This window comes from Cryptomeria japonica, chromosome 9 (genome assembly GCF_030272615.1).
Source record: "Cryptomeria japonica chromosome 9, Sugi_1.0, whole genome shotgun sequence".
NCBI lineage: Eukaryota > Viridiplantae > Streptophyta > Pinopsida > Cupressales > Cupressaceae > Cryptomeria > Cryptomeria japonica.
This window is the reverse complement of record NC_081413.1, coordinates 334,279,196-334,293,328: the sequence shown is the minus strand read 5'-3', so window position 1 is coordinate 334,293,328 and position 14,133 is coordinate 334,279,196. Positions and strand designations below refer to the sequence as shown.

The 14,133-nt window shown below is 37.9% G+C and overlaps 1 protein-coding gene across 3 annotated transcripts in view; it reads left to right on the top strand.

Moving 5' to 3' along the window:
- LOC131029725 (uncharacterized) overlaps positions 1-14,133 on the top strand; it is an 81,282-nt gene that overhangs the window by 53,896 nt on the left and 13,253 nt on the right. The gene's annotated exons all lie outside the window — the stretch shown is intronic.

Here is a 14,133-nt window from a genome sequence, read left to right as displayed (position 1 = left end):
CGTTTTTCCTGGATTTCTTAATAGTCTCTTAGAGAAATAAGAGTAAGAAATATAGGAATAATTTGTTATAGTTAGGGATTGAATTTTCACAGATTTTATTTTTTGGCCAGAATTAAAAAATAAAGTATTATATTATATCTCATGGAAAATACATAACCTTTGATTGAGATACCACAAGAGAGATACAAACTTCCACCACATAATATAACTTCCACTTGCAAAGTTGACCACTATATACCTGCAATTTTTCAGGCAGACGAGTGACTTCCTCCAAGCTTTCATATTGGATCCAAGATAACAAATCTAGATCTCTATAGCATCATAATGACTCCTAGTAGTAGCTGATCTTTGATTACAGGGAAAATGTTGTTCTGAACCATAGCATGTAGTTTTTAAAACATTTCTGATCACTTTCTTTGTTCCAACATGCAGTGGTATTCTTTTCAGGGACAGGAGGTCCAATCTACCCGACTTATGAGAAGCACATGCATAGGCCAAAAGGAATCACAAGAACTCTTTATTCTTACGTTGTTTGTCTTCTTCAACGAGCAGTAGTACTATCTTGTCAACTTTTCTAAACAAAGCTTTGAAAATGCCTCTTTGATGGTCTATAATCACTCTCTACTCAGTAAGTTTATGGTGATTCAGACAAACTTCCATTTTGTAGATGAGTAGACCCGAAAATTGTGGCAGTGGTAGGTGGATTGTGATATCCTTATTTTTGCAAAGGTGGATGGGACTTATCTTCATATTTGAATTAAATTCTAATGCCATCCTTGATGAAAACAGGGGAGAATATATACTTAAGATCAAGTCAGTATTTTTACTACAAGGCAACATTAAAAGCTGGCAGCTTATTTACATCACCCCTCTTGATGGAACAATTAGTGGGAGTTTGTTGTGACGTTTTCACACATCGCCCCATTGCAAATGGGGACCCCCTCTTTTTGCTCGTTTTGCTCGTCCTTCTCTCTGCTTTTTAGGGTTTTGGGTTAGTGAGTTAGTCGTCTGGACTAGGGTTAAGCCTTTGGGTTTCCGTTTTGATGTTTTCAAGCCAGAGTCCAGTCCAATTTTGAAGAATTGATGAGCATCCTCGCATAGATGCAATTTTGAAATAAGGTGAATCTGTCAGCGATCAAGAAAGTTGGTCTAGGTTCAGTCGGAATCTTGAATGCGAGTCCAAATTTTGCCTAAGTGTTGATGATGGGATTATGGAATTTTGTCTGATTGAATGATTTTGACCAAATTTTTGGAAATTTTGATAATTGATTCCGGGCATTGGAAATGGCTTAATTTTGCCTTGTCAAGTGACCAAAGCCTTAAAATCTTGATATTTTGGCCTGTGGAAGCAAGTTCGCTCCTGTCCCTCAGCCAGGGACCAGGGCGAAATTGATGTTTTTATGCATCTTGGTCATTAATTTGTTTCACTTTTCTTGTGCAGGATTGCCAGGAGATGCAGTTGAACGTAAATTGGAAGCTTTGAAGATTTTGAGATTCGAAAATGGCAAATTTTTGAAGTTTGAGGCCAAATCGCTCCTGTCCCTCAGTCAAGGACCAGGGCGAAATGTCTTGTTTAGACCACTTTGACCTCATTTTGATCAAACTAAAGCGTTAAGGACATGATGAAAGGTGAACTCAACATGATGGAACATCCAGACTTAGTCGTTTGCGACGAAAAGATGAACATTTGCCCTCAAGGACAAAAATCGCTCCTGTCCCTCACTGAAGGACCGGAGCTTAAAATCCAAAATTGCCTTGTCCTTGAAAGATTTGAACGATTTCGCGATTTGAGGAGAACAAAGGAGGTACATTTTATCAGTTGAATATAACTTGAAACTGCCATCATAAGGAAAATTGGCCCTAGAAGCAAAATCGCTCCTGTCCCTTTGCCAGGGACCAGGGCGAATTTTAATGTTAGCTCCCGTCCCTCTCCCAGGGACCAGAGCGATTTTCTTTATAAGACAAGTTTTGGGCAAAGATCAAGTAAGTGTTAAGTTTGAGGCAAGCAAAGGAGGCGTAACGAACCCATTGAAGATAATTTGAAGATTGCAAAACGCCAAGTGAAGCCCATGTTGTCCAAGGCGCTCCTGTCCCCCAGCCTGGGACCAGAGCGATTTCTTCCTAAGGAGAATTTCTCACCAAGTTGAAATGAATTCCATGCCAATGGTGAATGAAAGGGAGCATGACGAGTCCGTTGAAAACAAGTTTGAAAGTTGGCAAAGCAAGAATGAGCTTACAAGTGCAAGATCGCTCCTGTCCCTCAGCCAGGGACCAGGGCAAAATCTTGGTTACTTTGCCTTCCATCCAAGTTTAAACCACTCCAAACCAAGGTACAAGGGGCAATGACGTTTGGAACGCCTCGAAGAGAAATGAAGTTGCAAAGACCGCAAAATGTGATGAAATTGCCCAAGTTCGCTCCTGTCCCTCTCCAAGGGACCAGAGCGAAATAGTCAAATATGCTTAAACTTTGAAGGCCACGTTCGTTTCAAATGTTCAAGAAGGAATAAAGGACATCATTCTACGCCTTGAAGATTATTTGATATCAATATGATGGAGGATTTGCACCATAGATCAAAGTTCGCTCCTGTCCTTCAGTTAAGGACCAGGGCGATATTCACAAAATCCATCATTTTTCTTCCTAGATCACATCAAAGCAAAGTTATACAAGGTTGAAAATGTCATTTGAAAGGTGATAGGCAAGAAGTGAATGTTAAAGGATCACAAATTTGAGCTAGAAACTAAAGTTCGCTCCTGTCCTCCAGTCAAGGACCAGGGCAAAAACCACTTGAAGGACAAATTTGCTTTGCAAAGAAGAAGTTTGGCGTGTGTGAAATAAACAAGGGGATCATTGCCTACCTCACGAATCAATTTGGCAACTTAAAGAGACAAAGGCCAAGGGGAAATGCAAAGTTCGCTCCTGTCCCTCAGCCAGGGACCAGGGCGATAATGATCTTAAGAGGCATTCATCTACAACATTGATCGATCAAGCTCAGGATTCCCAATGAAGATGCCAGTTTCAAAGTAGAGGAAGTGATTTTAAACGTAAAAGGCGAGGAATTCAAGAGCAAAATGCTAAATCGCTCCTGTCCCTCAGTCAGGGACCAGAGCGATGTGGTTAGTGTCCCTTATTCCTCCCATGCTTAGGCGCCAATATTTTCGAATTACATTAAAATGCCAAATTCGATAAAAATGTGAAAGATTTAATTAAATTGGTATTTAAAAATAGCGCATGGACATGCAATAATTAATTTAAAGCCTTTAAAAAATCGAAGTTTTTAATTACAAAGGCATTTAATTAATTATTATTAAATTAAATTTTAAAAAAGGGAGCGCTTGGGGTATTATTTTGCAAGGTCGGCCCCCTCTTTTATTAAATTTTATTTGTTTTTTGGGCCTATTTTCCAAGTCGGCCTAGGGGCAATTATCAAGATGAGCGCCTATATAGGAGGGGTGTGTTGAGCATGTTAATCCATCTTTCAATCATTTGTCCAAGTGCGATTTTGAAGGAGCAATAAAGGAGTGCGAAATCTGGTCCAAGAAGGAGTGCGAGTTGAAGGCTAGAAGTGGTGAAGTTGATAGAAGAAGCACATTTTGAAGACTTCGATCCACATTTTGCCTAGCAAACTTGCTTAATTTTGCATCTTTTCTTAGAGTTAATTCCCAAGTGGAGGTATGGCGAGATTCTCCTAGTCTCAATTTTCAATTTTCAATTTTCAATCTCAAGTGGCTCAGTTAAATTTAGGAAATGATAATTCAAAGATTTATCATGAGGTTTCCTAATTTAAAACTTAAATCCTCTTTCTAGTCTATATTTCCACGTTGCAAAACATGTTACTAATTTTGAAATGTTGTGTAGGTATCAAGATGGCGACTCCCAAGCTCGAAGGATTTACAAGTCGGAAGGTTCTCATCAAGGAAAATCAAGCCAGATCAAGGACGATCAAGCAAGGACAAGGGCGACCTCCTCCAGCCTAGCATCGACAAGGACGACCTCTTCCAATCTAGCGTTCCAAGGCGAGGTACATCAATCATCCTGCAAATCAAGGACACAAGAAGTCAGAGCAAAGGGTTCGTTGAAGAAGCAGATAGTTCCAGATGAATTAATTAAAGCTAGCTTCTCAACAACATCAAGTTGAATATTTACCAAGTTACAAGTGTCAAACGAGGTGTCATCCCAGTCATCACTCCTCCAGTCAGTGTGGTCCACCTCAGCATGTCCAAATTCAATGTACCTAGCTCATGGAAGGTGGCACAAACTCCGATGTACCTACCCCGGCTATCCATTGGTCGAATTTTTCAGAGAGGACATGTGTCCAAGCAATACAATTTTATCATTGGTCAAGCATTAAATGTTATGTAATGGTTGTAACAAACCCTAAAAGGAAGATTTTTTATGGCGAGCCAATTTTCTTTGAGGGTTTTTGTTTGTACAAATCTTTCTACAAAACGGATTGGGAACCTAATTTCGATCCATGGAAACAGACCTATGAGGTTTCCTTTTTGGGTTAAACTTGAAAATCTTCCCTCAAACTATTGGAACAAAGAATCTCTAGAGAAAATTGGGGAGGCTATAGGATCTTAAATTGGGATAGAAGAATAATTTTTCTTCGGAAAATCAAAAGTCCCAAAAATTTTGGTTGATATGGACATAGATTTGGAAACCCTAGATAATCTAGAATTACAGTCAAAGGATTGTGGTTTTAGAAGATCACTATAGATCTGAGTGACAATGGTGGAAGTTGTATATTGGGCTAGGGTTACATTTCAAGTAATTCTAATTGCGTGAGAAAATATATTGATTATGCCCTAGGCCCTCCCAGAAGCCATCCGCAAAATCTAAGCACTCAGGAAACACTTGGGACCCAAAATGATATAAGAACCGATTCATTGAATCCCATCAACAAAGTTTCTTGGGAAGACTTTAATGATCTAGGTTTATCTGTGAAGGATAACCCCAATACTGCTTAGATTAATAATGCCGAGATTCAGGGCAGACTCAATTCTCTCAGGGCAGAAGCTAAAGATATACAGAAGGAAATAGACTTGAATCTCAACGCATTAGTCCCTCATAATATCAGTTCTATTTTGATAGAATCCCCAACTATAATCAACAAAGGAAGAGGAATGCAAGAAGAAAACAATCCTTTGGAGGCAGATCATGAGAGATGTCCTGCCATACTTAGGGGTAATGTTTCAAAAAGGGAGATTTTTGAGGGGTCAAATGCAGTAGGTGTGGTTAAATAATTCCTAGGGATCTCCTCCCCCTCAAAAGATGAGGATGAAGAATCTCAAAAGGAAAAATGTATCCCCATCAAGAAGATTATGGACTTAGATAGAGTGGAAGGCCCAGAGAATGAAATTTTAGATGGGGATGTGGAACCCTTAGAGGACGAAGAAGAGCAAAATGTGGTTGACTTGGGTGTACATCAAGATGTCTCTAACAAGAGGATACTAGATTGTGGCAAAACTTCAAGCAATAGAAGAGGCAGGAAGTCTTTTTTAGAATTGAGAATGAGGGATGGAGAAGCAGAGGGACAAGCGAAGATCACTTATCTATTAATCGTGGAGAAGTGAAACACCCTTCCTCAAGAGCCTTGAGGCTCTTAACCTGGAATGTTAGGGGCCTCGGTGCCCCTAACAAGCAGCACTTGGTCAAGCGCATATGCAATGCAATAAAGGCAGACCTCTTTTTGCTTTAGGAAACTAAAATGACCATGGAAGAAATCAAGAAATTTGGGAAAAAACTAGGATATTGGCAGGTTGAGGCTAATGGAGCCTCTGGAGGACTAGCTATCCTTTGGAAACAGAATGTGTTATCCTTTGATAAAATAGCAAACAAGAAGAATTGGCTAGGTGGTTGGGTTAAGTGTTTGAGTTCTAATATGCAGCTCATCATGGTCAACATTTATGGGCCAACACCCAACATCAAGAAGAGAGAGGTTTGGGTTGAAATGGATAACATCTTGAAGTCTTTTCTAGATGGTTAAATTGCTGTTGGGGGAGATTTCAATGCCATACTACATTCCTTAGATAAAAAGGGTGGATCTCAGACAATCAATTGATCTCAAATGGATTTCAGAGACTGTCCGTTAGAAGAAATAACCTATTAGAAATTGAAACTACAACAGGCTCTTTTACTTGGAACAATAGAAGACTCGGCTTCAATTATATTGCTGAGAAGCTCGATAGATTTTTTTTTTCAATGGAGATCTCTCCTCCCTCCCTTTTGATTTGAAAGCCTCAATTCTCCCATGGTCTGGTTGGGATCAGATCATTACTCGATGATGCTGGAAGTTATTGGAGATGTTAAACCTATGGGATGTCCATTCAAGTTTGAAAATATGTGGATGAAAGACAAAGGATTTTTCAATTTGATCCAACAATGGTGGAATCAGGAACGTTTTTCTGGTTCTAAACTCGTTTGCCTATTATCGAATTTGAAAGCCATTAAACAAAAGCTATTGTCATGGAACAAAGAACACTTCAAGGATATATTTATAGAAAAACAAAGGTTAGAAGATGAGTTGTACTCCCTTAATGAGAAAGTTAACAAAGAACACTTAAGGATATATTTATAGAAAAACAGAGGTTAGAAGATGAGTTGTACTTCCTTAACGAGAAAGTTAGTATGGATCAAAACAAGTTCAAATGTGAGAAGTAGCTCTTTCAGGATTATGAGGATATTTTGTCCAAGGAAGAAATTTTTTGCAGGCAGAAATTGAGGGAGAAGGGGACAAAACCTTTAATTTTTTTCACAATGCCACTAAATAGAGAAGGACAATCGATAGGATTTTAAACTTAGTCAATGAGGATGGCTCCATCTTAGAGGATCCAAAATTGATTGTTGAAAGCGTAGTTCCAAAACTCGCCGTGAGTCGTGCGAGTTATCCGAGTCGCTGAGCCGAGCAGACCTCGCCGAGTTTTTATGACTCGGCCCGAGTCATGGAATATGATATATAATTTCATATATATATATAATTGTAAAAGTATATAATTTCAAGATTTTGTTGAGTCATTGCCGAGTCGTTGCCGAGTTGTAGCCGAGTCACAAGTTGAGTTGGCCTTGCCGAGTCCGAGCCGAGTCCGAGTCTGGGAACTTTGGCTGAAAGTGTTGTGACCTATTTTAGAAACATCCTCAACAACTACGATGGTTTTGATCTTTTAAATCAATAGGATCTTCTTCAGAATATACCTAAGACAATTAGTGAAGCTTAGAATAGGTTGATCGCAACTAGTTTCTCCAAGGCAAAAGTGGAATTGGCTCTCAAACAATTCCAGCCTGATAAAGCTCCCAGTTTGGATGGGTTCCCAGTTGGCTTCTTTCAAAAATGTTGGGACACTGTGGGAGATAATGTAGTTGAAGCATTGGAAGCTGCTAGGCATTCTGGGAGGTTCCTAGGATAAATCAACAATACCTTCATTGCATTGATTCCCAAGAAATAAAATTCTCAAAAATGGGAGGACTTTAGGCCTATTTTCTTATGCAATACATTATATAAAATCATGGCCAAGATCTTGGCTAATAGGCTGAAGACAATCCTTCCTGATATAATTTTTGAGGAGCAAATAGGGTTTGTCCCTTATCGATCCACATCTTAGATGGTGTCATCATTGCTCAAGAGGTAATCCACTCTATTCAAAACAACAAAAGAACCCAACATACTCATCAAACTTGACATTAAAAAGGCATATGACAAGGTTGACTAGAGATTTTTGTGTAAGTGTCTGGAGGCCTTTGGATTTTGTAAGCAATGGGTGAATTGGGTATTTTTCTGCATTTCTCGTCCAAGGTTTTTAATTTTAGTTAATGGTTCTTTGGAGGGCGGCTTTGAAGTGTCCAGAGGATTAATGCAAGGTGATCCTTTGTCGCCTTTTCTTTTTATTATCATGGTGGAGGCCCTTGGGAGATCCTTTATAGTCCAGGGCAAGTTAGATGGTATCCAGATCACTAGTGGGATGGAGGCCTCTACCCATCAGCAATTCACGGATGACACCCTACTAATGGGAGTTGGGAAGGAAAAAGAAGCCTCTCAACTTTAAGAGAATTCTCAAAAGGTATGAAAAGGCTTTGGGTCAAGTTGCTAGCAATGAAAAATCAAAGATTCTTTTTTAATATGCATCCATCCAAGGAAACCTAAATTTCGAACTTGCTGAACTTTAAGATTGGCAAGTTGCCTTGCACTTATTTGGGCATCCCCTTGGATAAGGGTATTTGAACTACTAAACTTTGGGACCCGTTAAAAGAGAGAATGGAAAAACACTTATCATCCTAGAAAGGCAAGTGGCTTTCATGGGCCGAGAGATTAGTCATGATTAAAATGGTTCTATCAGCTATGCCCATTTACCTTCTTTCTTGCCTTTCTCTTTTGGTTGGTGCTAATACCAAGATGACACAAATTTTGAGAAAGTTCTATTGGTAGGGGTTGGCTGAAAAGAAGAAAATAGCCATGGTCTCATGGGATAAAATCTGCAGGGCAAAGGAAGATGGTGGTCTTGGGATCCGAAATCAACTGTGGTAGAAACAAGCCTTGGGGGCCAAATTAGTATGACGAATGTATGAGCAACCACAATTAAAATGGGTAAGAATCCTCGATTCCAAGTATTTGGAATCAACATAGAACATTGGTATTTTCAAATCCTTGAATCCTCCGAAGGGCTCCAAAAATTCGGAATTTCATTTTGAAATGCAGAGACATCATCAACAAGCAACTCTCATGGGATGTGAAGGATAGGAGGTCTGCCCTGTTTTGGGAAGACTCTTGGGGCGGTTATCCTCCCATGGATAAACTCATGAATGCAGGTGGGTTTAAGGATCACCTCAACCGAACATGGGATATTTACATTAGGGATTATGTGGAGATTGACTATGCCCATCCCTCTCTTGGATGGAAGTGGAGGAATTTTGCTATTAATTGCACTAATGCTGTGGAAGTTGAAAGGTTAAAATTGATTATGTAGGGAAGAAGCTTGTCCTCAAAAAGGAATTGACAGGTTAGTTTGGACAAAATCCAAGACATGGCAATACAACACTAAGGATGGGTACATTGTTGTTTGCAAAGATCTTTAGCCTCTAGTAGATAGGTTACCTGTGAAGTTATGTTGGGATAAGAAATGCTTTCCTAAAGACGGGGTCTTTGCTTGGGCTGCTGTTTAGGGAAGAATTTTGACCTCTGAACACTTCAGGAAACTAGGATTTGAAGGTCCTTCGAGGTGCGCTCTTAGCGAGTTTGCAGAAGAAACCTCCTACCATTTGCTTCTTGGATGTCCATATGCATACTCATGTTGGATCTAGTTATGTGAAATATTGGGCTGGATCATTGTATTGCCTAATGATATCTATGGTCTCTTCATGTGTTGGCCACTCATAAAGACTCGAAGTCTGTTTGGAAATCTATGGATTTGCAATCCTTCTCTTATTTTGTGGGAGTTGTGGAAAGAGAGAAATAGGAGGATTTTCAAAGGACTAAAGATTACTGTGGATAGGCTCATGTACAAAATGGAAGCAACAATTGTGGAAATGGTAAATAGAAGGAACTCCTTTCTCATTAATAAAGAATGTCACTTCATAGAATGGGATAGTTTGATGAGAAAAAAATGGAATGGGTTTAAAATCTCCCTCTTCTTTGGCAAGGGTGGCAAGGATAGTCAATCAGACAGAGCAAACAATATATAGAAGCTTCCTAAACATGGGTGGCATAAGCTTAACATGATGGTGCCTCCCGCGGTGATCCTGACCCATCAGGGGTTGGATGCATTATCCATTCATGGGATTGTCAAGTGGTGGCAGAAAAAGCCATACCTCTGGGCCAGGCCACTAATAATTTGGTAGAATTCAGTGCATTAATCGAAGGTCTTCTCATTAACAGAAGTATGAGCATCAACAAGGTTGAGATTGAAGGATATTCAACAATCATAGTAAATGCAGTTAGGACCAAAGATACTCCCAACTGGAAACTTAAATCTTTATTGGATAGAGCTTTGGAACTTCTAGAGCTTATTGATGACTTCACGATAAATCACATTTATCGTGAAGCCAATAGAAAAGTGGATCTTCTTGCAAACATGGGTGTTGACGGTGCACACAAAGATGTTGACAAATCAATCTGAGCTTATCCACATTAGCATAGGGTCTAGCCATATGATCATGGCTGAGGGTCATCATTCTGGGATTGTGTAGTGGTGATTGTCTGGGATGAAGTTGCTTTTGAGGCAAGGAAACCTCGCATATGAAGAAATATTGCTTCTCTTCAAAAGCTATTAGGGTTCAAGCTTATTGAAGGCGAGGACTCGATAGAGAAATTCAAGGAGGTTGAGGGTATTTTGCTTGTTGAAGAAGGTGGTGATAACTTTGGCTCGGTAATCGTGGAAGATGTTCCTGTGACAGTTTCAAAGATGCAGCTTCCTCCCCATGTGGAGTGTGTCTTTATGGACCAAAGCCTTCTCCCCAAAAGAAGAGGAAATAGACGAAGGCGCGACTGTTGGCTGAGGAGCCCTTGGGCTCAAGTGGGTTTTGACTCTGTCTTTCACAACATGATTTTTTTGGTTCTCTTGGTCGCTGTTGTCTTCCATGGTTTTTGTAAACGACTATGGTCTAGTTTCATAAATTCTATATATGGCATAGTTTTAGGTGAAGTTGTTAAGCCTATTGTATATAAGTTCAATTAAACTATATGATGGTGATATAATGGTGATATAGGCATCTGGACATTATAGATATCAGAATATGGAGCGATAAGTTGTATCCTGCATAATGTAGACTTTTGTAATGACTTATATTTATGTTAATACAATTTCCGCTTCAGCGTATTATCAACCAAAAAAAAACAATGATAACGATTGCCTTTTTCTATGCAAAATTCTTTTTATTTTCACTTTTTAATTTTGACATTTCTTTTCCCACCTAAAATTGCCTCTAGAGGTGTTAAAAAACACTTTTAATAGAACATTTCATTATGCCCACATTAATAAAATAATAATAATACATAAGTTGTCTTTGTTACAATATTATGAAACAAAGTTTTGAGAGTAGTCTGAGACAACTAAAAATATTATCATTAAGTTATTTCCCTAATTTTATCCTTTTTGCACTCTACTATTAGTGAACTTTAAACCCATAAGGGTTTTGCATTATAAGCATATAGTTTCATAAATGGAGACACACTGATAGGCATATGATAATAAGTGTTATAATAGTATTTTGCCAAATAGAACCATTTTATCCAAGTTGATTACTCATCTAAAACATTGTTCCTCAAATGCCCCTCAAGTTCTCAACCTATTTACTTACTATTTTTGTTCATTGATATGTTTGAAGATAGTTGATGCTTGTAGTGAGTTTTGTAGCTATCAAATTAAGCAACTCCTACCAAAAAGCACTCGGGAATTTGTTGTCCCTATCAGTTACAATAATTTTTGGTAACCCATGTAGCCTAAACACTTCCTTGAAAAATAAATTGGCCTCTTAGGAGGACTTGAATCTTGAAGAAATAGAAAAGAAATGCTCATATTTAGTTAGCCTATCCATAGGAAAATGCAATCTTTCATCTCTACCTTGGGCAGACCTGTATTGAAGTTCATGGATTTTCTTTCCAACTTCTAACCAAGAATAGGCAACGGTTGTAACAATCCTACAATAAAAGTGTGCTCTACTTTGTTCTATTGACAAACAACATATTCTTTGATATTCTTGAGGACATCCTCCTTGAGTCCCTTCCAACAAAATCTCTCATTGATATATGTCTTGTAATATTTTGAATGCCTTACTAATGGTGTATCATGGAAGGCTCTTAAAATGTTTTCCTTAATTCTAGTTTCTTGTTGGTAAACAAATTTGTCACTACAGATTTCAATGTGACTCACTCAACAGGCAATGATAAACATACCAACAGTTGGATAAGTTGTTACTGAACTAACAACTTTTCTCTAAATTTGAGAGAGGCAGCTCCCTCATGTGATAGGTTTTTTAAAACTTTTGTGTACTTTGAAAAAGATAGAAAGGAAAAGGAAAAAGCTAAATAAAATGATTTACAAAAACCCTAGTGGAAGACACATGTCAACTAGGATTTCACCACAAAAGTCAGGAACTGGGTTCCTAGTTTATTTTATGAATTGTATGATAATATTTTCATAATATGCAACAATGATGAAAGAAGAATGAACAATCTCAACATAAGAAGATATGGCGTATGCTAACACCTTCAAATCAAGATACCAGGAAATGATTGTGTTTCTTTATGTCAATTGCGTAGTTCGTATCAATACTTCAATGGATGACCAATGATTCCATTTCCTACAATGACATGAGAGATTACCAATTTAACATACTAGAAGTTAGTAATGATAACACAAAAGAACATCTGAAACATATGGTTTAAATGCTTTCCTTATTATCTTTGTGAAATTATGCAATTATAATAACTCTTAGGTACAAAGTGGTAGACAAAAAGTCCTCCAAAAAGTCTATAATTTTTTTTTTCTCTGTAAAAAGTCTAACTTTACAAGACAAAATCCTTGTATTTATAGGCTTTCCTTGATAACCACCTTGCAACTGCTTGGCAATTACCTAGTAATTACCTCAACTACCTTTTGAAATATAATAGGTTGGAAATAATAAACCTTATTTGGTTAGATTTCTCATAACTTATCTGGAAGTAAGGTTCATTTTCTAGTTCTAACCTCTAGTTACAGTGAGTGACATGAGTCACTTTTACAAAAAAGCAAGTTGAAACCCATAACTTCAAAGAAAGGCCAAGTTATTGTTTTGCTAAGGTGGGCACTGTGTCTTCTTTCACTCCATTTTTATTGCAAATTTTCTAATTATGTCTTGAAGATCAAGCCATTGACCATAATGAATATTAGACCTAATTAAAATGGTCTCCTTTTTTGGCTTCTGAACATTGTCAGTATCCTCCATCTCATATTTCTCTAGACCCTTTGACCATAGTAGTTTTCATTCTGATCTATATAACATAGCTGAGCCTCAAAAAATTACACTCTTACAAGACTACGGTTAAAAATCCCTTGGGTACACATCATTTAATAAGCTTGTTAATATGAGATAACCCCCAGTGTAGATGTAACTATTATTACCTGTCTTGAAGTATTGTTTGCACTTGTTATATAATGCAAATAGCCTCTACATGGACCAGCCTGCTTGATGTTTTCTTCATTGATATTTTAATCAATTAAACAAGTTTTAATGGGTAGTGTCATCCGCTTATATCTAATTTGGCCATTTCAATGTTTAGAGATTCCTTCTATGTTACATATGCTTGCACATCCAATTGTGTGACCTGAGAATAACTTGGACATATCATTGAGGGAGATATCGCCATTATTTATCAGGTATTCATTTGTATCTATATCTCCAATCAAACAAATGATTGGATTTTTAGTTTCTTTTAAATCCTACAATGTGGCTTTCAATATAGCACTTCTCTCCAGCCCACTTGTTGTATATGACCTGGAAAATCATTGAAAACATTGCACTAGTTGAGATAATTACCAATCCTATGTAGACCCACTCAAGATTATATGAAGACCAAGGCAATCTTCTTTGGCTATTGTCATGAAGGTACCCCTGACAAATGTAGAATCTTCCAAGCTTACAAGAAATAGATATAACGGTCACCATTGTTATTGTTTGAGTATGGCGCATTTAAGAAATTTACTTCTCCAATATTGCATTGTCAATTTGTAGTGTCCCCTACTTGATTAACATAATTAATCTATTTCAATATACTAAAATTGATTGAGAGACTAATCATGAAGCCAGTCATTGATATTCTTCAATTTATTAGTCATTAACAAGTGCTTATTTGTTTTCCTCATTAGTCGATTAATTTCATTAGTCATAGTTCTTAATATAGATATCAGACCCTGCTACTACTTAAGTTTTAAGGGAGAAGGGTCTATGTATGTTACCAAAGTGCTTAGAGACCAAATACAATAGGTTTCCTCAAAGTTTACAGATCCAAGCCCTTACCTATCTTGGGTCTATACCCTCAAGGCTTATGGGTCGTTGATCCCCACCCTATCTTGGGACTTAACCTATTGCTTGGATTTAGACTGCCCCTCTTTGGAACATCTCATTCCCATATTCTTAAATACTGACAGTAATAACATGATTTAGAC